Source organism: Puma concolor, chromosome A2, assembly GCF_028749965.1.
Source record: "Puma concolor isolate L17-30 chromosome A2, mPumCon1.1.hap2, whole genome shotgun sequence".
NCBI classification, from domain to species: domain Eukaryota; kingdom Metazoa; phylum Chordata; class Mammalia; order Carnivora; family Felidae; genus Puma; species Puma concolor.
In genome coordinates, this window is record NC_141668.1 from 46,716,682 (window position 1) to 46,744,638 (window position 27,957).

At 39.1% G+C, this 27,957-nt stretch overlaps 1 protein-coding gene across 7 annotated transcripts in view; it reads left to right on the forward strand.

The window, feature by feature from the left end:
• PDE1C (phosphodiesterase 1C) overlaps nt 1–27,957 on the forward strand; it is a 513,888-nt gene that overhangs the window by 227,940 nt on the left and 257,991 nt on the right. The gene's annotated exons all lie outside the window — the stretch shown is intronic.

A 27,957-nucleotide genomic window follows, 5' to 3' on the forward strand; every position in this document is an offset into this window, starting at 1 on the left:
ACTTTTCATCGATTAGATTTGATTTTGGTGTTATAACATTAAACAGATTACATTCAGATTAAAAAAAAAAATCACCAATGCAGTAGGTTTTAACAATGGTACTTTCGGATGACTACTTTACTCTTACCTTTTCTAATGAGCATCATCTCATGGTAGAGAGTGCTGTCCTATGGTTTCCAAATAAAGTCGATAATCTAAAGTAGTGGTGTTACAATTTGATATGTGATTTAGAGGTGCACACATCGTTGAGAGAAGATGAACAAAACCTTAGGGCTTCTTGGAGGTTGCTATACTTTTCTAAATATAGTGAGCTTATACAGATGGCAAAATAATTCTGTCTTGTTCAAGTTCATCGGGTTCATGGTAGTAATTGCATGTGAACCACTGAGCAGGATATAAATTAATCACTCAGATTAGAGGGCATAATAGTCTTCAGTAGTAAAAGGTAATTTATCATTTTTACTTGTGGTTAACCTGGGGCATGAGATATTTCAAAGTTGCTTCGATTTTATTTTAAGAAGGGATAAATAGGTTGGAGGGAGTTTTACAAGAGAGTGGCTCAAACCTGTCAAGTTTCAAATTACTATGTAGATTATTTTTGAAAGCATATTTTTGCATATCTTACATGAATGCTGTTGCATTTCTTATTATGTCGATGTAATAAAAAAATAGACTGTCTTGTGCCAGCTTCATTGAAGTCATGTAAAGTGCAAATTAATAGAGGGTTGGTTTGAGCTCTTCTATTTTTAATCATATACATATTTTCATGTGAAATAGATCCATGTCTACTAATCTGTCATTGATAACAAACCATCCCTAAACTTATGGCTTAAAACAACCATTTTATTCTGCTTACAGTGTTATGAATCAGGAATTCAGGAAGGACTTGGCTGAGTGGTTTGCACCTGACCCAGCTGGAGTGAGCTGGGACTACTGGAGATGGAGGGTTCAGTTTCAAGATTGTTTCTTTACTAACATGTGGGAAGACTTGGTGCTCCTTGTTTCTTTCTCTCTTTGCACATGGCTTTCACCTTCCAGCATAGAACTTGGGCTTCTCACTGCATGGTGGCCTCATGGTAGTTGTGCTCTTTGCTGGCTTCCTAGGTCATGTGTTTCAACAGATAAGAAGCAGAGGATGCTGGTCTTAATTATACAGCCTGGGTCCAGAAACTGGTACAGTGTCACTTCTGTATTTTATTGGTCAAGATATCACAGAACCCACCCAGATTCAAGAGAAGGGCACATAGATTACATCTCTTGATGGAAGGCTGTTAAAGAATTTGAGACCTTCTTCATACACCAAACCTATAACTTTTTTCAGAATGATCTTGTTTGAAGACTTTTCCAGGGATCTGTAAATTTGGATTAAGTGAATACCTCATTTGATAAATGAGAGACACTTTTAAATATGTCTTGATACCTCTTTCAGATGCTGGTCTGTTTGAATGTATGCTTGTCTATTTGATGATTCATTTGTAGCTGTGATTCCTTTTTCATGTTAGTGACAAGCATCCTAGTGTGGACTCAGCTGGTTAGTTGCATGCTAAGTGTAGTTGTTTGGCCTCAACTAATAATTAGTCAGATAAAGCTGATGGCTTCACGTAGGAAAACTAAATGACATAAATGTTATATTAGAAAGCTTTAGATCTCATAGGTTTGTTTTGGACATTAGGAGCCCAGGATACAAAAATAATCTACCTGTGTTTAAACTAGGACGAGAGTACTAGGCTTCATTTCATTTCACTTACGTACTTATTTATCTTTCAAAGCCATGTTAAAGAAAAAGAAATCATGGGGCACCTGGGTGGCTCAGTCCTTTAAGCATCGACTTTGGCTTAGGTCATGATCTCAGGTTGGTGGGTTGGAGCCCCGTGTCGGGCTCTGGGCTGACAGCTCAGAGCCTGGAGCCTGCTTCCGATTCTGTGTCTCCCTCGCTCCCTGCCCCTCCCCCGCTCATGCCCTGTCTCTTTGTCTCTCATAAATAAATAAACATTAAAAAGAATTTTAAAAAATCCTCTGGCTTTCAAAGTCATCATCATCCTACTACAACTTAACTGAAGTAGGTATCTTTTTAAAAATATTTTATCAAGGACCAGGCAGATCTTAGTAGCCCCAAAGAATGTTATGATAGTGGTTTTACTGAATTTCACTTTAATATTAAGGAAAACATACTCGTCTCTTCCAAGACCAGAATTTCAACCGAAGGAATGATGTTATAGGAACTCTTTACTGGCTTAGTAAGTACACCAGTAACTAGTAGGTAAGCTTCTCCCTGCACAGAAACCCTTATTGGATTAGGCCTTAAATCAACACAATTAAGGGGAACCATCCTTTCACCTTGTGAATGAATGAGTCTTGTCCACGAGGGCCAATTGTTCCAAGGAATTCGTTGAAGTGGTGACATGGTAATCTGACAGCTAGAGGGATTACTCAAGAGACCTGCTTACCCTGAAAATTCTCATCAGGTTGTTTTTAATACAGCTGCAGATTCAAGTTATCAGGTCTGGCTCTGAGAAGTTTATATCTTTGAGAAAGTATGCCAGATCATGTATACAATCATCACAAATACCTAGAAATAATCTAATATTTCTCGGTTGCTACTAAAGAAAGGAACTGCTACCAGAGATGGTGTTATAAGCCGAATTCATGTTAGAAGTCCTTCTAACCCACACATGCACCCACATGTGTGCACGTACTCACACCCCTATTTTAGTGTGCCTGGAAATGCTGTGATTGGTCCGCAGAATCAGAGGCAAAGGTACAAATGAGGACTTATCCACAGACCTCAGGGACCCCTGCAGACACATGTCCAGTTTTCATGTCTGGACTGTGGAAATAATTTGGTCAGACTGCTGAGGAGTTAGAATTTCAAGCCACATCAGATAGGGAAAACTTCATTAGCAAAAAGGTTTTTGTTGATTTGTTATTAATTGTAGCTTGGTTGCCTGGTTGGTTGGTTGTTTGATTATCAAATCTTAGCTCTGTTTAGATAATGTAGGAAGTTCTGGTTCTGACTATATCTGATTTACTCACTTTATAAATCTAGACATTTCTATGACCAAATAACTTTAGCCAAAGGTGGTCGCTCTCATCTTTTTGGTGATCAAATTAGATTGATAGTCACATGCAAAGTACTTCACAAAAATCTTTCAATTTAACACATTTACTTAATACGATTGCCATACACTTAAATAAGTACTGGGGGGCGCCTGGGTGGCGCAGTCGGTTGAGCGTCCGACTTCAACCAGGTCACGATCTCACAGTCCGTGAGTTCGAGCCCCGCGTCGGGCTCTGGGCTGATGGCTCAGAGCCTGGAGCCTGTTTCCGATTCTGTGTCTCCCTCTCTCTCTGCCCCTCGCCCGTTCATGCTCTGTCTCTCTCTGTCCCAAAAATAAATAAACGTTGAAAAAAAAAATTTTTAAAAAAATAAGTACTGGAAATAAAAACATATACAGTTGGCCCTTGAACAGCATGGGGGGTAGGGACACCAATCTCTGTGCAGTTGAAAATCTGTGTATAAGTTTTGACTCCCCCCAAATTTAATCACTAATATGGTTTACTGTTGACTGTAAGCCTTACCAATAACATAAACAGTTATGTGTATGTATAATATACTGTATTCTTACAATAAACTTAGAGAGAAGAAAATGTTAAGAAAATCGTAAGGAAGGGAAAATACATTTAAAGTGCTGTACTGTATGTGTGTGTGTGTGTGTGTGTGTGTGTGTGTGTGTGTGTGTGTGTATATAAAATCTTGTGTGTATGGACATGCACAATTCAAACCTGTGTTTTTCTAGGTCAACAGTGTAAGAAATCGCCTCTATTAAGAGGTACGCAGACTTGTAGTTAAGGCACATGTGAACAAAATAATTAGAATATGGTAAGTGCTTTTAGTATTGAAGGTCATTGGGAATAAGTCGGTCATTTGGGAAGATATTTCCATTATACATTACACTCGTCTCTCACTAGATCATAAATAATATTGCTTCTTATTCACGGTGCTTGGAAGTATGGGCATATTAAAGTCCAACAGGATAATTGAGAATTTTTTCTCTGTTTTCTTCATGTGTTCAGTTATCTTAAAAGTGGATGTTTTACTGATCCTTTAGGCTTTCTCTCAAAAAAGCAATTGTCTCAAAAATATTCTGGACATTAGAAGGAAGAGAGCCCAGGATAAAAACGTGTGGAGATAGTCAATAGAGTGGCTATCTCACATGTAGATAATAGAGCCTATCTGTTGCAAGGCAAAACAAGGAACTATTTTTTTTCCTCCAACTGTCTTATGCCTTCTTTCACTTGGAGTTTTATGTGGCTTAGTAATCACATTTGATGAGCCCAATAATTGATTAAATTCAGCAAATGATTCCCGTAGTCAGGTCTGCCTATGCTGTCACGAATCAGCATGCTTAATGAGTCATCAGCAGAACTGCCACCTTTGCTGTTAATAACAGATTGTCATGTGTGGGGGGTGGGAAGATGAGTGGATATCACCCTTTGGGAAGGCTACTTTCTAAGCACTTGTATCTTTGTGTGAGCAAGTGCATCTTCTGCTGAGCTGTGCCCCTTTCTCATTCTGGGACATATAAAGGCTCATTGGTGAATTCTGAAGCTCTTTCAGTATCACAGACAGAGAATTAGTGGACTGTTGTTCTTACTTTTGCTGTGAAAAATGACAATCAAGTAACTTTTGGAGAAAGTTGAAGGGGATATTGGATAAATCAATGCGCATAGTTTCACATACTTACGGATAATTTTGGATACCACTACTTAGTAGTATTGATATTTAGAGTCTAAATATTGGTGACATCAGGGACATGAGGATCTTTTAAGAGATAAAGTCCTTTGAAAAATATTTTCCAATATTTGTGATGACTAATACATTCTCAGAGTAGTAAGGACATGTGTATCAGCTGTGAGAATATGTCTAATTTACATTCCAAGATTGCCAACTGAATCAAGTGACTTTACAGTGAATGGTAGCAGGTTAAGGTACACCAGAAAGAACAGCAAAATGGTTTGGTTAGAGCACAGATCACAGATGGACACGGAGATGCACAAAGGATAATGCCCAAGGCAGTTAATTTCAGGGGAAGAAAGGAAGGTGATGGAGGGTCTACATAGATAGTTTGGTCAGAGGTCAGAGTATCAGGCAACTACCACTCATTCATTCCTTTCTCATTCAGTTGCCCTCCTAATATAGCAGCAGGAGTCTGAGGAGCACAGGTGCAGGGATTTAGAGCCAGGGAGGTGGTGTAGCAGGAATTAGGAACTGAGTGTGGTAAGAGAGGGTGCTGAGATACTGTAAGTAGCTCAGGCACTGAATCTGAGTAGTATATGTAGATACTAGTAGCAGTAATGACCTTATCAGTGGGTTGCCATTTTCTGAGTCAAAAAGATCATCTAGGCACAATTCGGTCTTCATTTCTCTTCCATCTTTGTATATGATAATTATAATTATTACCATTTTCCTACTCACCCAGGATCAACAACACTTTTGAGTCACTTCATATGATCGTCTGTTGTGTGTGTTTCTTCAACTTTAACTTTTTGTTCTCCCCCTTTGCCCATGGTAGACAGGTTTCTAATAGGTTGTGGGCTTTTACTTCTCACTATTTTCATTCTCATGATCTTGGTCCAGTCTCATTACCCATTTCCTAGAGTATCCAATGAGTTTTCTTAACCCCTCTCTTTACTCTGGTTTCTTCATCTCATTCTGCATACCTATGTCTGATCACTTTTCCCACAGTGTCTCTGATTGTGCCATGTCAACAACAACAACAAACCTCCTTTGGCTTCCTTTTGGCTAATAAAGGGTGTCTTCTTGTGTAGGATTTTAAGGGTTTCTCATCTGCATCCATCTCACTTTTCTGCTTTGTCTCTGTTACCCTCTTCCATTCATCCTAAGTTCCAGTCAAGCTCTCCTCCTCACTGATTGCCATATTTACCTTGTGTTTTCTGTTATCCATTCCTCATTCATAATCTTTCTAGTATTTTGAATGTTTTCATTTTTACCTGTTGAAAGCCCATGTTTTCTTGAAGATCCAATTCAAATATTGCTTCTTTCCGTGAAGCCTTCTTAGATCTTTCCATGTAAAAGAGATCTTGCTTATCCAGTTATGCTGCTCTAATTCCATGTGCAAGAAATAATTGGGTGCATGTCATTCTTCTATGCATCAATGTGATTTTGTTGAGTAGGAAATATGCTCCTCAAAAGCATGGTGCATTGGATATGATTGGTATTTGTTAAATGTGGGTTGAATGTATGAGTGAATCAGATTGGGATCCTCCGTATATTTTTTTACCCTGGGTCAGAACCAAAGTCAGAATTACCAAGTGGAACTGTGGGTAAACAAGCTCAGATTGATAAATGACTCATACTTACAAATGGCTTTGCCGATCACCACATACTCCCACATCTCGTTTGGTCCTCCCACTGGTCAGGGTAGATAGAGTCCTACGAGGTCAGCAAGCCAGATGGTCAAGAACCAGAAAGTGTGTAATTGTTTGGATCATTGACTCTGCTTTTCTCTTCTATTTAAGTTCTTTCAATATGGAACTTTAGCTTTGGGTAGAAACTCTGAGAGTATTTTTGCTCTATTACCAGGGCTTCAATCTTTTATCTTTTCTTGATTCAAACCATTCTAGAGATGTTTAGGGCAATGTCAAATGTATTTGTTTGCAGTTCATTATTCTAAATATTTGATAACTGTATGGTGTACATCATTTGGCTGTTCTGTGGTGTTTGCCAAAGTGGTTTTGAGCATCATTTTCTTAGATTGCCCAGTAAGACTTAAGTGTGTCTTTAAGACTTCAGTAGCACTCATGCTGGACGTATCACTATGCTTCACAAGTTAAGCCCAGACTTTAAATTGCCTGGGTAGACAAGTCTCTACTCCCTCCTAATCCTACTGGCCCTCAATACTAAAGAGTCAGAATTGACTTGATTGATTCCAAATTGAGGCCAAGTCCAATGCCTAACAACAGCAGCTTAAGAGGCAGCTCTTGGAGTCTCTGGAGACACTGGATCCAACAGTGTAGATCAGACTTTCTTAGCTTTGGCACTATTGCTGTTTCCATTGTGAGGATATCCTGTGCATCGTAGGATGTTTAGTAATATCTCTGGGCTCTACTCACTAAATGCCAGTAGCAATCCCCATCCCTTGGTCGTGATGACCAAAAATGTCTCCTGGGTGGGGGGTGAGGTGGCCAGAATCACCTCTAGTTGAGAACCACTGGTGTAGATGAAAAATTAAGAATCAGATTTGGATCCTGTCGCTAGCTTAGCTTTGCCAAATTACTCCTAGTGGTCCTAGTGTCCTCATCTGTAAAGAGATTGAGGTTGAATATACGGCTTTCTCTGGTTCCATTTGGCTCAAAAATGACTATTCTCATATTCTATTTACTGAGGCCCTTCCACTAGAAAGCCCAGGCCACCACAATCTTTGCAGTGATGACAAGCACTTGAGGACTTATAACTGCATCATGGGAGAGGAGCAGCATTGAGGCTGAGAATGGAGGTCACTAAGCTGGTAGCATAGACTGGCCCCATACCGATGGCTCTTTGGCCACCAGCTAGATCACCCTAGGTTTAGATATTTCTGATTTCACCTAAATAATGTGAACTGACCATGATAAAGGCATGGAAAGACAATTGCCAAAGCAGAATTTGGCAAAAATACAGGTATGTCTAAAAGACACCCTGTTGGTTAAATTTATTGTGTATCTACTCTGTACTAGGTGTTTCACACTCATTATCTAGTTTAATCTTCATGGTGATCCTGTTTGACAGATGAGTAACTCAGAGAAAATGAGCAACTTGACTGAGGTCACAAAGCAGAAAAGTGGTTGGGCTAGGGTTTAAAGGCAAGACTTTGAGATGCCAAAACCTTCTTGGGTTCTTTCTATTCAAGTGGTTTCATAATTTTTTACAGCTCAGGAACTCCCACACCCCGACCTCCAACCTCCCAAAGGAAGCAGCGTAAAGCTGAATATAATCAGAGTCAGAAAGAAATGTCTTTTGGAGTTCATTTCCCCTCTCCACCAATTGTTCTTTTTTTCATTGGGACATTTTACATTTGAAAAATTTCATATTTGGCTTCAACCCACAGTTGAAGCTCTCAAGAAAGTTTAATGAAGCCTTAAAAAAAGAAACCTAACAAGCTATATTTAAATAATGTGATTGAAGGGGGAAAAATTCACCTCTACCACCAGGTTCTTTTTTTCAAAATCATTTATTTTAGTACAACAGCTTAAAGTACTTTGAAGTGATATAATCAGTCATACATGAATACGTAACTTTTTATGCATAAAAAGTAAATAACAAAAAGAGAATCAGATAAAAGAAAACTTGTTCTGTATTTTTCTATCCTCTGATTTAATAAGATAATTCCTTTTCAGAGTTCATGAGGTCACTGCCTGAATTTTTCCCTTTGTCTGCATGAGTGGACTCACCCTCCGCTCTGTTTTGTTTATTCCCATGACTTTGGGATATCGGGAGACGGGACCTGAAGGAACATTTTAAGCAAGTTGGAGGCAATAGACTAAGCAGAGAACATTCTTTGGAAGACATGTGTCTGTAGTCTTCGCTTATCCATGAAATCTGAGTCCTGGCAGGAATCCTGTGTAATGTTTGGGTAGGTTCCCCTACTTACCCAAACCTCAGTTTCCTCTTGGCCAATAACACATGGAAATAATAATACTTGCTTCCTAGGATTCTTGTGAGCTGAGAATGAAATAGTATATATGAAACACATAGGAAGTCTTTGGCACATGATGTGCTCAGTCACTGAGTGCTTGGGAGATCTCTCGGAAAATCAGAATTCTGTGGCCACTTTGCCAAGGGCTGGCACTTTGAGTGCAGGCTCACCTGAGGAAGCGGGAAGTAGGAAGAAGATAGGCCCTGCTTTTTAGGGGCTCTGCGAAGGGTAGAGACTGTGTCTTATTTACTGAAGGATGGAATCAGCATTAACAAGTGATGGGGCACATGTAACAGAACAGAAAGAAGGTTGGGGTAGATGGGGCAGGAGTGCAAGCTATGCCAAGTCAATAGCCATTGGAATATGGTCCTTCATTAGGAAATATAAGTGTGAAGTGGCTCAGTCTGGTGTGGTCAGGGAAGATCTTTCCATAGGAAGGCACCCATAGTTCATCCTCATATTTAGTTTTCAATTTTGAGGGGAAAGTTATGTTCTTTAAACTATGACAGAGTAAATAGCACTGTATTTTATTGGTTGGTAGCATGCTTTCTAGAATCAGCCTCCCTGGCTTCCCTGCTTTACCATTTCCTATATATGACAGTTAGTAAATTGCTTAATTTCTCTAAGCTAGTGATTCTCAAGTGGTAGTGACTCCACACTACCGAGTGGAGGGGGAGTGTCCTTCCCACCACCGAGGACATTTGGCAATGTCTGGAGATATTTTTGGCTGTCACATCTGAGAGGGGGGTATACTACTGGCATCTAGTAGATAGAGGCCAAGGATGCTGTTAAACTTCCTATAGTGCCCAGAACATCTCCACCTTAACAAAGAATTATCTGATTCATTACGTGAGTAGTGTTGATGTTGAGAAACCTTGCTCTGAGCCTCACTTTCTTTGTCTGTACAAAGGGAAAAATAATAGTTCTCACCTATAGGGTTGTTGTAAGGATTAAATAAGATAAAGATTGAAAACATTAAGTGTGCTTTCCAGCTTTTTGTAAGTGTAAAGAGTATTTTAGCTATTATTATTAATGTTACTATTTTGACCTATGATTCACTCTTTATGTAGCAGATTTATGAATTCTGTTTCATAGTTTATTTAGTTGGCATGGAAAATTTTATAGTGTATTAGATGCATTTAAATTTTATAAGAAAAAAATTTTAAAGTACTTTAAATCAGGCATTGAAAGAGATTTTGAAATTGTTTTGAAAAGATAATATTGTTTGGTTTATGTAAATATAGTATAGGCTGAAACAAATCAGAAATCATAAGTTCTACATGCTATTATATTCTATTAACCCTGAGAAACATAAAATCACAGATTTTAAAAGAAACACTCCGATACTGTTGCGTATTGTTACACAGGAGGCAATAAAGCAAAACAAATTTACTGAGAAATGAAGTCCCATCTGTTTCATGAATTATCAGTAATTTCAGTGAAAACTAGTAGCTACAAAGTAAGCCCCAGTATAAATTGGAATGGATTCCTACTTATCCGCCAGACAACAAAAATGTCCCTTGAGGCTGATACAAGTCTTCCGCCAGTCGCGCAGGTCTGAAAACATGGCTCTGTGTAGAGTCACAGGGCTAGCCCCTCTCAGCAGCTGCGTTTGTGCGTCACAGGGCTTTGCCAGCAGAGCTGGGGTGTCCTGGTGGTCCTGATGCCTCCTGGGGTAAATACAAATGGAGGATTTATGGGATGACTTTCATACAATCAGTTCCTTAATCTTTAAGTTGCGTTTTATCATTTAGATCATAATCAGGAGTCTCTTAGAGCTGGTGCAACAATTAAATAGCTTAAGAAATGAGCCTGATGTGTGCAATATGGACTGTGAGTTACACGATCATTCTCTACTGGTATGCCAAATTGATAAGTCCAAGCAATTTTGCCATGATTTTGCAGTAATTTTTACTAATTTGAATGTACTGTGTTGTTAGTAATAGTAACGATTGTAAAATATTTACTAGTTGCCACTGTTCACTCATGACCCATTATCAAGAGAAAAAGGTTAGAAAATTAACCCTTTTGGTAATGCAAACAGTGCCTGTTTGATAGGTAAACAGAAGCCTCATTTCTTCAGGGATCATATTGCTGGGCCGGGGTGGGGGGGTAGTGGGTGGATGAAGGTACTGAATAATAACAATACTGATGATGGTGATGGTGGTGACTGTGATGGTGACAGTGATGGTGTTCCTGGTGGCCCATGCAGATAGCTATTGATTAAGACTGTGGTTTATGCTCATTAGATCACACTGACTTCATACTTCCACCTGTTTGCTCTACATCTGTTTTTTTTCCCCTGCTGACTTCTCTGTATTCAGAAATGTGTTCCGTTAGCATGATTTAACAGATGAGGTTCTGATGAAGCCATCACATGGCTTAAATATTAGTTTCCCATTTAACATCATTATTTTGAATAGAAAGAAAAAAATTTTAATTAGTTGCTTATTAATGAATCATGTTTAAAGGGTACTTTAGATCTTTAGATTGGTGGGGTGGATGATTCCCCTTCCTTGATTATCAGCGACTTCTGCCTTTGGTTTGTGTGGGATATTGTAGGCGCATAATTATACCAGAGGTCTGTTAACAAGACAATGTAATATTGAGACTCAGGGCATAGATTTTGGGGTCTGAGGGGCCTAAATGTAAATCTTATCTCCACCCCTTCTTAATTTTGTGATATTTCAGCCTGTTAAGTGTGCATATTTTCAGGGTATGGGCTACTAAAAGTTCCTAATTCTTAAGGTTGTTGATAAGGTTTAAATGAGACAATGTATGTATATGTATATGTATATGTATATGTATATGTATATGTATATGTATATGTATATGTATATGTATATGTATATGTATATATGACGATACGACATATGTATATGTATATATGACAATATATTTATGAGACAATGTGTGTATGTATATGTATATAAATGTATATGACTCTGTTCCTAGGTATGTGGTAAGTGATTAATAAATATTAGCTGTTAATATAATGCTCTCCTTCCCAGTAAAAATTAATGGCTATAGAATGCCATTTTCATCATAATAAAGAATGAGACCTTGCAAACTCTCTGCGATACTTGGCCTCCCACAAGGACTTACTCTGCTTGTGTAGGAGATTAATTCTTCAGGATCTCATTTGTCAGAGGAGTAGTTGGACCAGTGCCAACAAATTATGGGCAGAGGTGGGAGAATCTGCCTTGTGCTTCAGGCTGATTCATAAAGTTGTGGAGATAAAGTACAGGTCTCTAGAAAGAGCCTAAAAGAAGGAATCTGGCTGTTTTAGCCAAAGATTTTAGGTATTATCTGTTCACTGCTATTCTCTTGGTCCCTATATTTATCTTTCAAGATGTCCTGCAATGCACAGGTCAGTGGCAGGGACCTACTGTACCCACCCAGGATTTAAAAGGGGAGATCAGGCTGCAAAGTGAAAGCCAGTCCACATAGTTTGCACTAACAATAACACCACTGAGAGATTGAACAAAGAGCAAATTAAAAGTATTTAGTTTTAAAAATGAGTTCTGCCAAAAGTATTGAGTAAAATGAAGTTAGCATGTTTTATTTATAGGTGTAGATTTCAGCTTGTCTGACTTCATTCCCAGACTCTTCACTTCACTGCATATTTACTGGGAATCAGCTATGTGATGGTCATGCACTGTGAGATATTAAAAAATGAAAAGAAAGAGTAAGGTGTGGTTTCTCAAAGAGCTAATGACACAATGGGAGACAGATAGGGACCCAGACAGCTTATTTGAATATAAGATTTTTGATAGAGGTGCAGAGGCATAGCAGAGGGAGTGCTCTGCTTAGTCTAGGGGCTCTGAAAATCTTGCTGGAGGTGACTCTTGAGCTGAGACTTAAATAAGAGAAAATAGCCAGATGTGGAAAGTTTTTATGGGTATTTATTTAGAAGGAGCAACATGAGTGGATACTTGATTTTAATCACTTTTGTTATCTGAGTCCCAGTCTCTCTGGCTTGAGTGGGTTTTGGTATGTAAGGGGAGGGCAGGATCACTGTGCTGTGGGTCTCCTAGCGGTTGTGCCATGAGCAGAGAGCTGCTGCGTAGAGAAGTAGGTAATCACTTCTCTAAGGGCTGCAAACAAAGGAAAGGAGACAATTAATAAAGACTTTTCTTAATTTGAAGGCATGTACTGTGGCCACCCAGACCCTGTGGACCACTTGTCTGTCAGAGTGGCTCATCCCAAAGAAACCAAGAACCACTTCAAAATAAAAACTAAAAGGGCAGGTAAAAAGAATCTGCTACACTTTCCATAAGACAATAGAGATGAAAAGTAATGATGAGGAAGTGTTCTGTCCTCTATTTTCTCAGTTTTTATAAGGCTGGTCTTTTTTTTTCCTGTTTTGAATATTTTTATTTGTTTTGATTATACAAATAATTTGTGAATACATTCTCATTGTAAAAAAAAAAAAAAGATTGTGTATAAAGCCAAAGTCTCTTTTAATCATTGGTTAATCCCATTCAGTACCCAAAAGGTAACCACAGTTATCAATGTTCTTATATTTCTTATATGTTTGATAGAATTCATCAGTGAAGCCGTCTGGGTGTGGATTTCTTGAGGGAAGAACGTATTAAAACAGTTCTCCAATGATATCAGAAACACTAGGAAGGTCTGTTAAAACACAGCTTGCTGAGACTCACCCCCAGAATTCAGATTCCATAAATCTGGAGTAGAGCCTGGGGATTTACATTTCAGAAAGTTCCCAGGTGTTGCTGATGCTATTAGACTGGGGAACCACACTTGGATAACCATTGCCTTGCTAGGTATAGGACTATTCTGATTTTCTGTTTCTTCTTGTGTCATTCTTGGTAATTTGTGTTTGTCACAAAATTTGTTCATTTCATCTGTTATATTCACTGACATGATGTTGCTTACCATCTTTCAAATGTCTGTGAAATCTGCAGTGATACCCCTTCTTTTATTCCTGATATTGGTAATTTGTGCTTTCTCTCATCATTTTTGATCAGTCTTGCTACTTGCTTATTACTTTTATTAATGTTTTTTAAAACCTACCTTTTTTCTGTAACTTTTTCTGTTGATTAACACTTCATTGCTTTCTGCTCTTATTTTTATCATTTCCTTTATTCTACTTAATTTGGGTTTAATTTTCTAACTTCTTAAGATGAAACTTAGAGTATTGATTTTAAACCTTTTGTCTTTTTAATATAAACATTTAACCTATATAGTTCCCTGTAGGCTATACAATCCCTCCTCTGTATCTCTGTGGTGTCTCGTTGGTACCTACAGTGTTTTAGTTGTTACACTGGATTCTTGTTTGTTTGTCTCCCTAACCATCCCATAAGCTCCTTCTTAGGGAAGACCCCCTTACTCATTTTTGTTTCCCTAATAAACCCAGGATGACTGTGTCGGAGCAGGTGGATGAGTGAATATGGTTGACCTGGTGGCTTAGATGCCTCCTCCTTTGTCCTTGTTTCTTACATATGTGGTTCTCAGAGGAACATCATTTATGGAAGGAGAAGTCATTTTTGAAGCAAACTATGTGTGAATGGAGAAGTCCTTGATTTGAAAAACTGTTATAATAGGTGGCAGTAAGGCCAGCTTGGCACTCACAGAACATTATTCCACTGCCTAAGTTGGTTGAATTTTCTCTGAGTTGCCCCTTCTCTGGCATTTTCTTTGGTGGCCAGGCTGCCTTTTGTGCTCATTACCAAATGGGGTCAAGATGAGATTTCTCTCCCTTCAAGTCGATTTCACAATTGACCAGGTACATTATAGCTGAAACGTGGGGTGGCTTTTCCCATTTCCATAGCTGCAGCTGATGTATGTGGCTGTCAGAGGCGAGAACTGCCCCCTGCTAACATACTCATATACTAGAACATGTAGGGACTGATCCCGTTGGAGTTTTGAGCTGCTGGGTCTTCAGAAATATAAACTCTCACATGCATAGATTTTCTGGCTTTTGACAACTTGTTTAAAGGGGGAAGCATTATGGTGTTTGTTTCCCCAGGGCAAATGGGAAAGTCCCTGGAGGATTGAGTTTGGAGGCCCATCATTATGCAAGCCATTTACAATAACAATTATAACAAAATATCATTACTTTATGCTCATACTTTTAAGTCCATACCAGAGGTATAGATCTCAAAACAAACAAATAAGCTAGTAATAATGTGATGGTAAAAATGTGATGGTAATAATAATAATAGCTATGATAATAGATGATAATACATGATAGTCATTGTGTTCCTGGTGCCAGGCTAAGTGCTTTCCACATTTATCTTATTTAATTTTTACCATAACCTCTGATGTAGGTACTTTTGTTGTTCCTATTTTATGGGCGAGGAAAACAGTATTAGAGAACATGAACAACTTTCCCAGGTCAGAAAATAGCAGGGCTTTGTTTCACTTGAGCCGGTTTGGCTCTTAAGTCCTCTGCTATCCTGACTCTCTCTTTGACTCTGGGGATATTGGGCTATGGTGACAAAGTGGGGTAATAACTGTGTTTGCATTAAAATTCATCATCAGTGTTGATTACAGTCATTCTGATGCAGGTGATTTGGGCATTTGCGTAATCCCTCTATTTTGTTTTCCTGTGTGTTAGAGACTGAGCGTGACTGGGGGCTACTGTGAACATACCTAAGGGAGAAAAGGAAGATAATCTTTGTAGAGAATGAAGACCTTAAGGAAAACTGCCAAAGGAAAGGATCTCCAGATTGCTCAGCCTTTTCTTGTGCTGCTAAGGGGAGTCCACATGCCAGACTGGCATCTCTGTCCCAGGCACAAATCTGTGTTGGCACAAATCAGTTCTTCCTTTTTGTGAGATCCCTGATGAGATGTGGCTTGCGATGGAGCCATAATTGGGGTGTGGGGGGAGTGAGCAAGGAAAGGGAGTGTCTAGAAGTTCCAGTCCCATTGGTGGGTCCACAAGAAGACTTGATTTTTCCCTCTGTCTGCTTTAGAAGCTCATTTAGAAACTGGTTTTTCCAGTTCTTTTTCCATGATTCCTCCCTTCTCTTTGTAGCAAAAGGCTGATTTCCAGGTGCTCTAAATCAGCAAGTGGTTTCCCGCTTACTGTGACCCACAATAAGAAACGATTGTACATGGTGACTCTGTGTGTGTGTGAACACACACACACACACACACGCACAAATGAAATAAGAGTTTATCTTACTACGAGTAATTAAATCTGATATTTCATAGTCTATGCTATTTTATTAACATAGTAAACTGATTTTATTATCCACTGATGGATAGCAGACCATAATTTGAAAATTACTGGTGGTGATCAATGGGTGCTGAAAATAAGGGCATAAACTATATCCTCTTGTGGATATATTTGAGTGTCCAGGTCCAGCCTAAATGCATTAATAAATCCAGGTGCTGTATTTTTTCTCCCCTACGGATAATTTAATGCCCCTCCAGGAGTCTTTGGGTTTTCCTCTAACCTAAATTAGAAGCAAGTTGTTTGAACCTGTCTCAAGTCTGTGGATCCAATCAAAGGAAGTGACGCATAGAGAAAGAATGTGGTAGAGTTTCACCGTGAAGGCCCAGGGCCCTTGGCCTTTGCCTGCCTACGTGGTGCGGGGTAAAAGCACAAAGTAGTGGGAGCTGACTGGGTCTTGGGAATCACTTCTTGCTCTAATAAGCCCTTGAGAATCTGCATTCTTTAGGAATTGATAGTAGATACAGGAATAATGGAAAGCAGGTTTTCGGTTTTTTCCCTTCCAAAGTACTGACTGGAGGAAGGATATTTATCCCTTTAATAACAAAGGGAATTGGGCTTCTCTGATGCACAGGGCAGCATGAAATCCTTTCTGCTAATGTATTCCGTATTCTGTATGCGTTCTTCACCCTGCCTTCCAGACTGTAAGTTCATTAAAACTATTGAATGAATTCCAGGGTGAGGAAGATTAAGCTGTAATTTACTATATTTCATGGTTTGCTTCTCCCTTTTCTTTAAGCTCATTCATCTGTGGTTGAGTCACAGAGAGACAGCAAATTCACCACAGAGCATCCTGCATCCGAGGACAGCTTTGGGAACTGACATTCGATTCTGTGGGAATGCAGTCAAGTGACCGTTCACCCCTCCTCTCGTGCCTCTCTCCCTGCCTGTGGATTCACTCCTCATTTCACCATGGGAAGATGTTAGCGTTGTCAGTTGATCTCAGTTGAAGATGAGTTTTGAGAAGTCACCTTCTGAATTAATTGTGTTGGTAATAGAGCTTGTATTTTCCAGTTCAGGGACTGGTCTCTTCCCGTCTGCATCTCTCTGCTGACTTGTTAGTTCTTTGTATACACATGCATTGCTGCTGCGTTACTCCTGGGAAATCTGCAAACAGCGTTTGGGAACTTTACTGTGATCACCTTAAACATGTTGCTGTTAAAATGCAAATTCTGATCCAGTAGGTCTGGAGTGGGGCCCGAGACTCTGTGTTTCTATTGGGTGATTCTGATGCCTTTAGTCCCTGGCCCTTTGAATAGTGGGGCTCCATAGAGTGATGTGTATGTAGGTGGCTGAGAGGACACTGTGTGTGGATGTTTATTGTGTTCTTAATACCCAGTGTGGGACTATGGGGTGGTGGACGTTACCCTATAATAAGAGAATCAGGAATCATTCATTCCTTCTAGGTAGAGTTGGTCTGTACCATCCAGTCTGACCTCTCTTCTCTGTGCATTCATCTTCTATTTTACATGTGCCTTTTGGGAATAAAGGTCCTGTTACCTGTAAGGGGCTTTCTCCACACACCCTCAGCAGTGAATGGAGAATGGAGACCTTGATTGTTGCTTTGGACTTGCGAGGACCAGGGTATGCCCAGGTGGCAAAGAAATGGGAAAACTTTAGAGTGTGAGAGATTCTTGATAGTGACACATTTAACTAGAAAAAAAGCAGCTGGGGCTTGTTGTGAAGTTCCCACTGATCTGGGACACAGCCTGACAGTGGACTGACAATAAATGTAGCTTTGTTTTCCTCTTTGGGAAAACTCCTAACTAGTTGTGGCATTGTGGATTTCTGTTACACATGTGATTAGAACTCAGTATACTACCACGATCAGTTTAAGAGGGAGAATATCTGCTCTTTTGACATTGCTGTAGCTTTGGCCCTAGAAGGAATCTTAGATATCACCTTGTTCAGCCTCAGGCGAAGCTGCAAGCTCATATAGTAAAGGGTTGTGCCCAAGGTCGGACAGCCTCCGTCTAATCTTGACTTCTAGCAAAGTAGAAAACTTATTTCAAAACCTCTTGATATTTTTCTACCAACCAGTGATGCTCCTGGATTACAAACCTATGATTTCTCCTCTCCAGTGCCCTGTGGCAGTGTCTGGATATAGAGTCTCCTTGCCCTGCTTCCTTCTGCTCCCACCCCTACCTCCTTTGGGCGTGCCCATGGACCCTTGTGGTCAGAATACAACCCTTCTCCTGTTCTTCACGCCAAATATCCACACTGTGTCCTTGCTTCTATTCCCTGTGTCCTGCCAACTCTGTTGATTCTACTTATCCATCAAGGCTTTGGTCATATTCAACTTCTTTCTTGAACCCAAGATCACTACCCTGGATGTCAGGAGCCCTGGGTTCTAGTCCTTGCCCAAAATAAGCTATGCAACATGGGGAAAATCTTTATGCCTTTGTGCCTCAGTTCCCTCATATGACAAAGGAACTGGACCTTAATATTCTGTCATTTTTTGACATTCCAATTCCACACCAATTACTCCTTTCTCAGAATGTTGCACTTAAGACACTGTAGAGAGGGTATTAGCTAGACCTGAGTTAGATTTTCAGCTCTGCTGTTAATCAGTGTGTGGCTTTAAGTACATTATTTAATCTCTCTCAGGCTCCATTTTCTTATTAGTAAAGGTGGGGTTGTTGGGAGGATTAAATGTATAGTAAAATTATCTAGCACATATTAAGCACTGTCAGGATACTTTTTTTTTTTAAAGGTAAAATTATAATTCATTCACATGTAAAATGAATATATGTTAAGGATTTTATTTAATTCATTATTAATGAGGGAACTGGTAAGATGTTACAAATAGTTCAAATGGCCATCCAAAGAACAGGCACATGTATAGATTAGAAATGTGCCAATGGGGAGGGCAGAACTTTTTCCACAGTGGAGGAGGGAAGTTGACTGCCTCACACCAGGCAGAATGTATTTGCATGTCTATAGACAAGAATTATTTTGTATGATTATCGGTTAGTTACAATTTACAGAGTTGTGAAATGGCTCAAAGGAAGGGTTGTGGGTTTCATGGTGAGGACAGAAGCAAGAGAGAGAAACCACTCGGTCACCTTTAAAGCTTTAAAGCTTACTTCATTGTAGTGTAAATCATGACTTTGGGCAGAACAGTCTCATGGCCAAGTCCAACATCAGTGGGATGGAGAAGTTTAGTCCTCCTGTAGGGGGAGAAGAGGTCCATATTAGCAAGTGACAGTAGTATCCACTGCAGTTTGTTTGTTTTATAAATTCTTAATCAGGTTTATGATAAAGTCAGTCAAAGACAAGACTGTGAAGAACTGTGAATCACAGCTATAGTTTTGCATCAAGCTCAGCATCCAGTTTATTTCTCCATTTTATTTTATTTCATTATTTTTTAAAATGTTTATTTTATTTATTTTGAGAGAGAGAGAGAGAGAGACAGAGAGAGAGAGAGAGAGCAAATACACTAGCAGGGGAGGGGTAGAGAGGGAGAGAGAGAATCCCAAGCAATTTCTACACTGTCAGCACAGCCCTGACTTGGGGCTCGATCCCATGAACGGTGAGATCATGACCTGAGCCAAAATTAACTGTTGGATGGTTAAAATGACTGAGCCACCCAGACGCCCCATTCATTTTATTTTTATTTCACAGTATCTCCAAGACCTCAGTTCATACACAAGTAAGTAGAAACATACTGAAGTATTCAGTTTTACATGAGAAGATTTGCAGAGATATGAATTTTTAAAAATAAGCAATTCCAAGGAACTACTTTTTTGTATTCAGGGATATTCAAATATCTACATAAATATGATGGGAGAAGCTTTATTTTTAGGTGAGCACAAACACCTAAGTGTGAGTGTGATGGCTTCCAATACGTTAAGATCGGATTTGGGATAAACACATTTGGGGGTGTGTCTTGTTTTAAAATTCTTTTTTTTAATATAAGTAAAATATGACTATAGTTGCCCTATAAAAAATTGAAATATTACTGAGAAGACTGAAGGGTCCAGTCTTCTTTGGCTCCCCCTCTGTCCCTTCAACTATCCTGATCCCAGGTTCCTCTTGAGATATTGTAGCTATTATCAGTGTGGGGTATGTGTATTTTGCATAATATGTGTTTTTCTGCAACTTACTTTTTCATGTGAGCATGAATTGGCAATTTTGACATGTCAGCTCCTAAAAATGTATGTTTAAAAAATTAATAATATGACTTAAGTCATAATTGAACTGCTTGCCTAATGATAGGCACTTGGTTGTTTCCAGTTCTTTGCTGTGATGAGTTTGCTGCAATGAAATAAGAAGGCCCATTATAGTGTTTATTAAGCGACAGTCTTTAAAATGCACAGTTGCAGTGGCTAAATTCTGTGTTTCTTGGTCTTTCAGAGGTATTGGTGCATGTAATTAACATTCATAGCTTTGAAAATCCCTATTAAAAACATTTACACAATTTTTTAAACCTAGGTCCCATTACCTGTTTGGGTGAAAGTCATTAAATGTGAAAATCTTGCTCTTAAACTCTTGATTCCTTGAGTTTATTTTTATGAAATGCTGTGATATCCCCCTCACCACCTTCTCGTCTCCATTCCTTCTTTCCTCTCCTCCCATTCCTCACCACACCTTCCTCCGCTTTTTTTTTTTCAGGCCCCAAATAGCATTGCACATATTATTTCTTGATATATTCTACTTCTATAAAATCTGTAGATTATTGTTAAAACAGAACTATGTGCAACATTACTTTGAATCATGAAGATAACCTTGGGATGAGAAATTCTTTGCTTTTCCAAACAGGAAGGGAAGGATATGAACTGGAAATAAAATTAGCAGCAAGAACAACAAAACTGAGATTGGTTGGTTTTCAGGTTATCATAGATCTTAACCTTTTATTGATTTGCTTGGATTGAAGGGGTGACCTGAGTGCTCTTCCTGCTTATTCAGCTGAACTTCTAATGGCAAGAATAATAAAATATTTTATTAGAGATAATAAATATTTAATAATAATTATTAATACTTTTATTAGAGACTTAATAAGTGCATTTGAATGAATAAATAAATATTTGAAAAGAGGGGAGGATGGGACCTTTTAATTTACACAAAGTCAAAAATCTATGCTGTTTGGTACGGTAACCACTAGTCACAAGCCTCAGGCGGCTGTTAAGCCCTTGAAATGTGGCTACTACTGCCTCATGTTGAAATGGTAAACATTTAGATACCTTAAATAAATAGGTAAATAAAATACACTGTTAATATTAATTTGACCTGTTTATTTTTTAAAAATGTAGCTACTAGGAAGTTTTAAATGCCCATGTGATTTGCAGTACATTTCTGTTGGACAGCACTGCTCTAGCTAGGAACCAGAGGAAGGCTCTCCCTAGCCTGCTTTGCTTTTGCATTCCCCTTTTTGGTAAGAACATACTTAAGTTCTGATCCTACTTTTAGTCTCTAAAGGTGATTAAATCAAAATCCCAAGAGGACTTGCTTGTGCTTTTTTTTCTGATTGGTTTTTGAAGATTGAATACGGTTTCAGTGTAAGACTTATTATATCAGAATTTTGCTGCCCTGAAAACATGAAGTGAAGAATTTGAGGAAATGGTAATCACCACATTAGCCTAGCAGATAAAAATAATTTCTTTTTGAAGTTCTTATGCAGTAGATTGTAATGAAGTTCATAGCAGTGAGACTCATCCTGATAGCGATTCGCGTTGTGATTTTTGATTGATAAAAATTCCTTACTTTAGCCTCTTTACCATTTTTGATAGGCTTCTTTGTCTTGCAAAGAAAATTGAGGCAGTTACCATCATTTGTGGCATCTTTGGAGTCTTATCTTTTCCCATATTGGTAAAGACAGCATTTTTGGGGAATGTTCTGAGTTGGTATCTATTCAACACACACACACACACACACACACATACACACACGCACACACACACACACACACACAGGCACACTACCACTCATTTTGCATGTCAGTATATTTGGTTTGGCTTTTGTCATGTTCTGAAGATTTTTTTTTCTAATTAGTAACTCATTTTTTTGCTTTACCTTCACTGGAAAACTGAATGGAAAGTGCAGAGAATTCCCATGTACTCCTGCCCCTATATACCTACAGCCTTCCCCACTGTCAACTTGATGAACCTACACTGACATATAAGTAGGTGATATTTATATTCAGGTGCAGAGTTCATAGCTTACGGTAGGTTTCACATTTGGCATTGTACTTTCTATGGGTTGGACAAATGCATAATGACAGGTATCCGTCATTATGGTATTGTATGGAGTGGTTTCCTTTCCCTAAAAATCCTCTGTGCTCCATCTTTTCATCCCTCTCTCCCCCCAACCTCTGGCAGCCACTGATCTTTTTACTGTTTCCATAGTATTGTCTTTGCCATAGTGTCATATGGTTGGAATCATAAAGTATGTAGCCTTCTCAAATTGACTTCTTCCACTTAGTAAGATGCACTTAAGATCCCTGCATGTCTTTACATGGCTTGACAGCTCACTTCTTTTAACACTGAGTAATATTCCATCCTCTGGATGTACGACAGTTTATCCATTTACCTACTGAAAGACCTCTTGTTGCTTCCAAATTTTGGTCATTATGCATAAAGCTTCTATAAACATCTGTGTGCAGGTTTTTCTGCAGACATAAGTTTCAGTTCATTTGGATAAATACCCAGGAGCATGGTTGTTGAATTATAAGGTAAGGAGTATGTTTAGTTTTGTAAGAAACTTCTAAACTGTCTTCCAAAGTGGCTGCACCATCTTGCGTTATCATTAGCAATGCATGAGAGTTCCTGTTGCTCCTCATCCTTGCCAGCATTTGGTATTGTCAGTATTCTGGATTTTGCCTGTTCCCATAGATGTGTCATGATGGTGATTGCTTTAACATGCCCAGATCAGTGAGTAGTTCAGTTGGAATTCTCTTATCCCAGCAGAATGCTGTTCTTAGAGGACTGAGATAGGTTCTCGATGTTCTGAGATGGTCAGCGAGTCTCTTCTGTGGTGGCTATTGAAGGATAAGAGGAGATGGCAGACCAGATGGGGCACCAACATTTCATCTAACACTGCAAGCTGTGGTCAGCTCTGCTCTGTGGGTGAACAGAAGTATAGCACAGGTTATGCACTTGGCAAGGAAAAAAGTGGGAACGCTCAATCTGAGCTGGAGGCAGCCTTTGTTCCATTTGGTGCCGGATTCATTCTAACCATAGTTTCTGAATTATATTGGGGGGAGCGTGTGTGTGTGTGTGTGTGTGTGTGTGTGTGTGTGTGTGTGCGCACGTGCGCATGCATGTGCACTTGCGTGCATGTGGGGGAATATTGGTTACCTCAACATGTAGCTTTTGTTTTCTGAGAGCAGCTTGTGTAACCAGCTGTCAGATGGAGGGGCCTCATTAGCAGAACAAATTCCTGGGAAGGTATTACAAGGAAACAGAAGCTGCCAGATCTTGGTTGGCCTGAAAAGCCACAGCTAGGTAGGTGTTCTGATCTTCTTCCTTAAGATCAAAAAGAGAATGTGCTCCCTCACGAACAGGGCAGTGGAGTGGGGGCCTGTATCCTGACTATGTGACCTTTAGCTGTAAGTACAGATTGGGAACTGCACCTACAACATGGATGCCGAATACGTAATTGTGGACAAGCCAATCTGCGTCAGCCCATAATTGACCTTAACTGTCCTCTGCCTGTTGGAGTGAAATCCCACCCATGGCAGATCTGTCTCATGGCTCTGCCTTATTTCTGACGCTGTTAGAATTGGCTCACCTAGAGCTGCTATTCCCACTCTTCCTGGCACTGCCCTTCTGCCTTCTGGTTGTCTGTCCTGTCTTGGAAGCCTCAGCCAGCCCTGCTGGGATCAGCTCCTCATGTTCTGAGTGGTAGCAGGCAGCTGTTTCAGTGATGTCTTCAAGCCGTGAATACATACATGCTTCTAATTACCATCTTCATGCCCCATTGCCCATTGGTTTCTGCTGACTCTCATTCCCCCACCCCATTGCTTCCTACCTCCACCTCCTATCCACCCCCACCTGGACCCTGGCCTTGGCTTTCAGGCTGTCCTTGTGCCTGACCTCTCTGATATACTATCTTTTTGACATCTGGCATACAAATGAATGCAAATATAGATACATTTAGAGATGAGAAAAAGCTTTCTGAAAAAATGGTAACTTTATATGAAGATGACTTTTAGCATGCTGTCCATTTTTTGCTTTGTCTGCTTTGACCCTTGGGGTCAGTGAAGACCCATTGCATTCTGGGATACTTGCCTCTTCTAATAGCTGATTTTGGGACAGTTTCCTGCTTTATTGGTTTTTGGCCCGCTCATCTGTTCCATTTAAACCTCCTGGATGGATTCCCTCATTGGGCTGGTACTTGAAGACATCACTTTTCTAGTGGCCTGTTTGCCATCTGTCCAGGTCATTACATTTCACTAACAGGAACGAAAGGGGGGGATTATATTCACTGAGAGAAGTAGACTTGCAATTACCTTGGGATGGAGACCACAGTAGAAGGGTTGAGTGTTAAGTGTTCAGAGCAGGGATCTTGTTAAAGTGCTACATTTCAGCCCTGTGGCTGAACTGTGTATGGGATTCTGTGCTTCTGAGAGCTTACAGAGCTGTGCCTCAGTGCTGAAGTGATTAAACTTAGGCCTACTTAAAACAGACGCACCTAGATGAAATAAGCTCTGATTTTATGCTTAATCTTTGCTGTATCTGACGGTTATTGTTGGAGGAGGAAAAAATAATTTTTTCAGGAAGTAAGGTCATGCAATAAGTAAGGTCTCCAATAAGGAGAGAAGAATAAAATGATAGAGATTTTTTTCTTTTTCTTTTTTTGCTCGTTGAAAAAAAATATAGTTGACCCTTGAGCAATATGGACGTTAGGGACACTGACCCATCCCGTGCAGATGAAAATCTGCATATAACTTTTGACTCCCCCCAAAACTTAACTTCTAATAGCCTACTGTTGACCAGAAGCTTTACTGATAACATAAGCAGTCAATTAATACATATTTTATATATTATATGTATTATATACTGAATTCTTACAATAAAGTAAGCTAGAGAAAGGAAAATGCTATTAAGAAAATCATAAAGGAGAGGAAATGCATTTACAGAATTGTACTGCATCTATAAAAAGAAATCTGTGTATAAGTGAACCTGAGCAATTCAAACCCGTGTTGTTCAAGGGTTGAGTGTACTTCTTGAGTCCCAGGCTTTTACTAAATACCATATATGTTTCTTTATTTTGTACAACTACTTTATTAAGTTGGTATAAATGTCCCCATTGTATGAAAGTGTATTGAAAGCTTAAGACAACTTTGTGACTTGTTCCCAGCATCAAGTTTTTATCAGTTTTAGATTTAACTAGAGATGGTTGCACATCTTCCTCCCTTTTCTTTCTCACCAGTATTTTCTTCAAAAAAGCATGTATTTTATAGCTTATTCTGCACTCAGTATTGATATCTCAGTAGAGATAAATCTCATGACACATCCTGAGATGCATTGAGCATATATTTTAAGAACTTTTAATGTTTAAGTAATGGCAGATTCATAGGAGGTTATGGAGAAATGTACAAGGAAGTCCTGTGTATCCATCATCCAGTCTCTCCTAGTGGTAACATCTTACATGAGTTCAGTATGATCTCAAGACCAAGAAGTTAACATTAGTACAATCCATAGCATTTATTCAGATTTCATCAGTTATGCATATACTCACTTACATGTGGGTGACGCTCTGTGCAATTTTCACATGTGTAGCTTTGTCTAATGAGCCCCACAATCAAAAGACTCTGCCATTACCATGGGACACTTTCAAGTTTTTCTTTTATAGTCATACCCATCCCCTCTGCTCCATCCCTAATCCCTAGCAAACTCCTGATCTGTTCTTCATCTTTGTAATTTTGTTATTTCGTGGGTGTTATGTAGGGGGAATCATACAGTTTATATCCTTTTAAGACTGGCTGTTTCTTCACTCAGCATAATTTCCTCAAGGTTCATCAAAGTTGTGCTTATCAATACTTCATTCGTTTTTATTGCTGAGTAGTAACCCATGGTATGGATATACCACAGTTTGACCATTAACTTATTGAAAGGTATTTGGGTAGTTTCTAATTTGGGGCTCTTATACATCAAGCTGCTTTGAACATGTATTTACAAGTTCCTCCATGAAAAAGAGGTTAAGTTCTTCTGATGTATATTTAAAAATTCATTGGAGCTTAAGCATGAAAAAAACTCATATTGTATAGGAAGTTTGACAGCTATAGAGAGAAAACTCAATTAGAACTTACTAATAGGGGTTGAGGTTGTTTTTCAGCAAATCTAATCTTTAACAAACATCATGGATCAGAAGAGATTTCAGCCATTGCAAGCCGTATGTTGAAGCTTTCACTAATCCCACTGGCTTTTATACTGATTTTGCTTTATCCATCTTATTCTAGAGTTAACATTTCTGCTAGGACTAGTTGTGTGGCAGTATGTCCTATTTTTTTTTTTTTTAGTTTTTTTTTTTTAATAGAAATAATTCAGCCATAAAAGCCAGCAGGAGAGTACTTTATTGACAAATTGGTTGGCCCGTCTTTAAGGTGTATCTGTATTAAATGGTGAGGAATAAACAGGCAAGAGGAAGAGTGGGAACACTTTTTGGTTCACTTTTAAATGTTAAAAAAATATCAGAAGTAAAAAGAAAGGCAAGAAATGCAAACTCACACTAGATTATAGTATTGGTAATAGGAAAATTAGAATCTATTTCATATTGATTTCCCATATCCTTGGGATTAAAATAAAATTATATGCAAGCGCTATGAAACACTTAAAATTCTGTCCTTCATTTTTTTTTGTTCAAGTAGAATCAATTTAATGGAAGAAGACTTTCCCACAGGTCCTTTATAAAGAGATAAAGGTGTAACTTGCAATTGACATCAGCAGATTGATAGTAGAAGCCGTATTCATGTTCTTTTATCTTTAAAGTGCCAGGCCTAAGCTAATTCATTTGTTCATTTATTCATTTATGTATTTACTTAAATGATCTCCTAAGTCATTACTAATACTTCTGCTGTATAATGATATGCCTGGCTACTGAAGGGGCCCCATCCCATTTGCATGCCCCCCTTAAACCACTTCATTTGCCATCACCCCGTGATTTCTCACATTCATGATTTCTTGGAATTACATTTGCCCCTTATGATCACTTGACTAAATTCTACCAGTTCTTCAAGGCCCACTTCAAATATCTCCTCTGTGACTTGCTCCTGGCTTTTCCTAGCTAGAAATTATATAACTCTCTTCTGACTTTCCTCAACATTTCATCTGTGGCCCTTTAATATTTTCTACTTTGTATTATGGTTGTTATGTACATGTTTCATCTTTGTTACTCTGTTGTTAATTTCTTGAGTGCTGAGTTAATATTTGATCCTTCTTGGTATTTATTTGGTTTTTCCTCCTCCCGTTTTCCTTTCTTCCTTCCTTCCTCCCTCCCTCTGGCTCTTTCTTTTACCTTCTTTTCCCTCTCTCCTGCTGTTCTTTCTTTCTTTCTTTCTTTCTTTCTTTCTTTCTTTCTTTCTTTCTTTCTTTCTTCCTTCCTTCCTTCCTTCCTTCCTTCCTTCCTTCCTTCCTTCCTTCCTTCCTTCCTTCCTTTCTCTCCTGTAGGTATTTATTAAATATTTGCTGGGGCGCCTGGGTGGCGCAGTCGGTTAAGCGTCCGACTTCGGCCAGGTCACGACTCACGGTCCGTGAGTTCGAGCCCCACGTCGGGCTCTGGGCTGATGGCTCAGAGCCTGGAGCCTGTTTCCAATTCTGTGTCTCCCTCTCTCTCTGCTCCTCCCCCATTCATGCTCTGTCTCTCTCTGTCCCAAAAATAAATAAAACGTTGAAAAAAAAAATTTAAATATTTGCTGACCACCTGCTATGTGTCAGACACTGTATTAGGGGCTTTGGATAGAGAGTGTAAAAACACAGGTCCCTGGGGTAGCTTGATTATATATTCAAGTTAAACATTAGGAATTAAAAAAATATATCTGATTATTAGATTGAGATACCAGAGACATCCTAAGAGAGAACGTATTTAATATTCCTCTTCAGAAATTTTAAAAGAAGG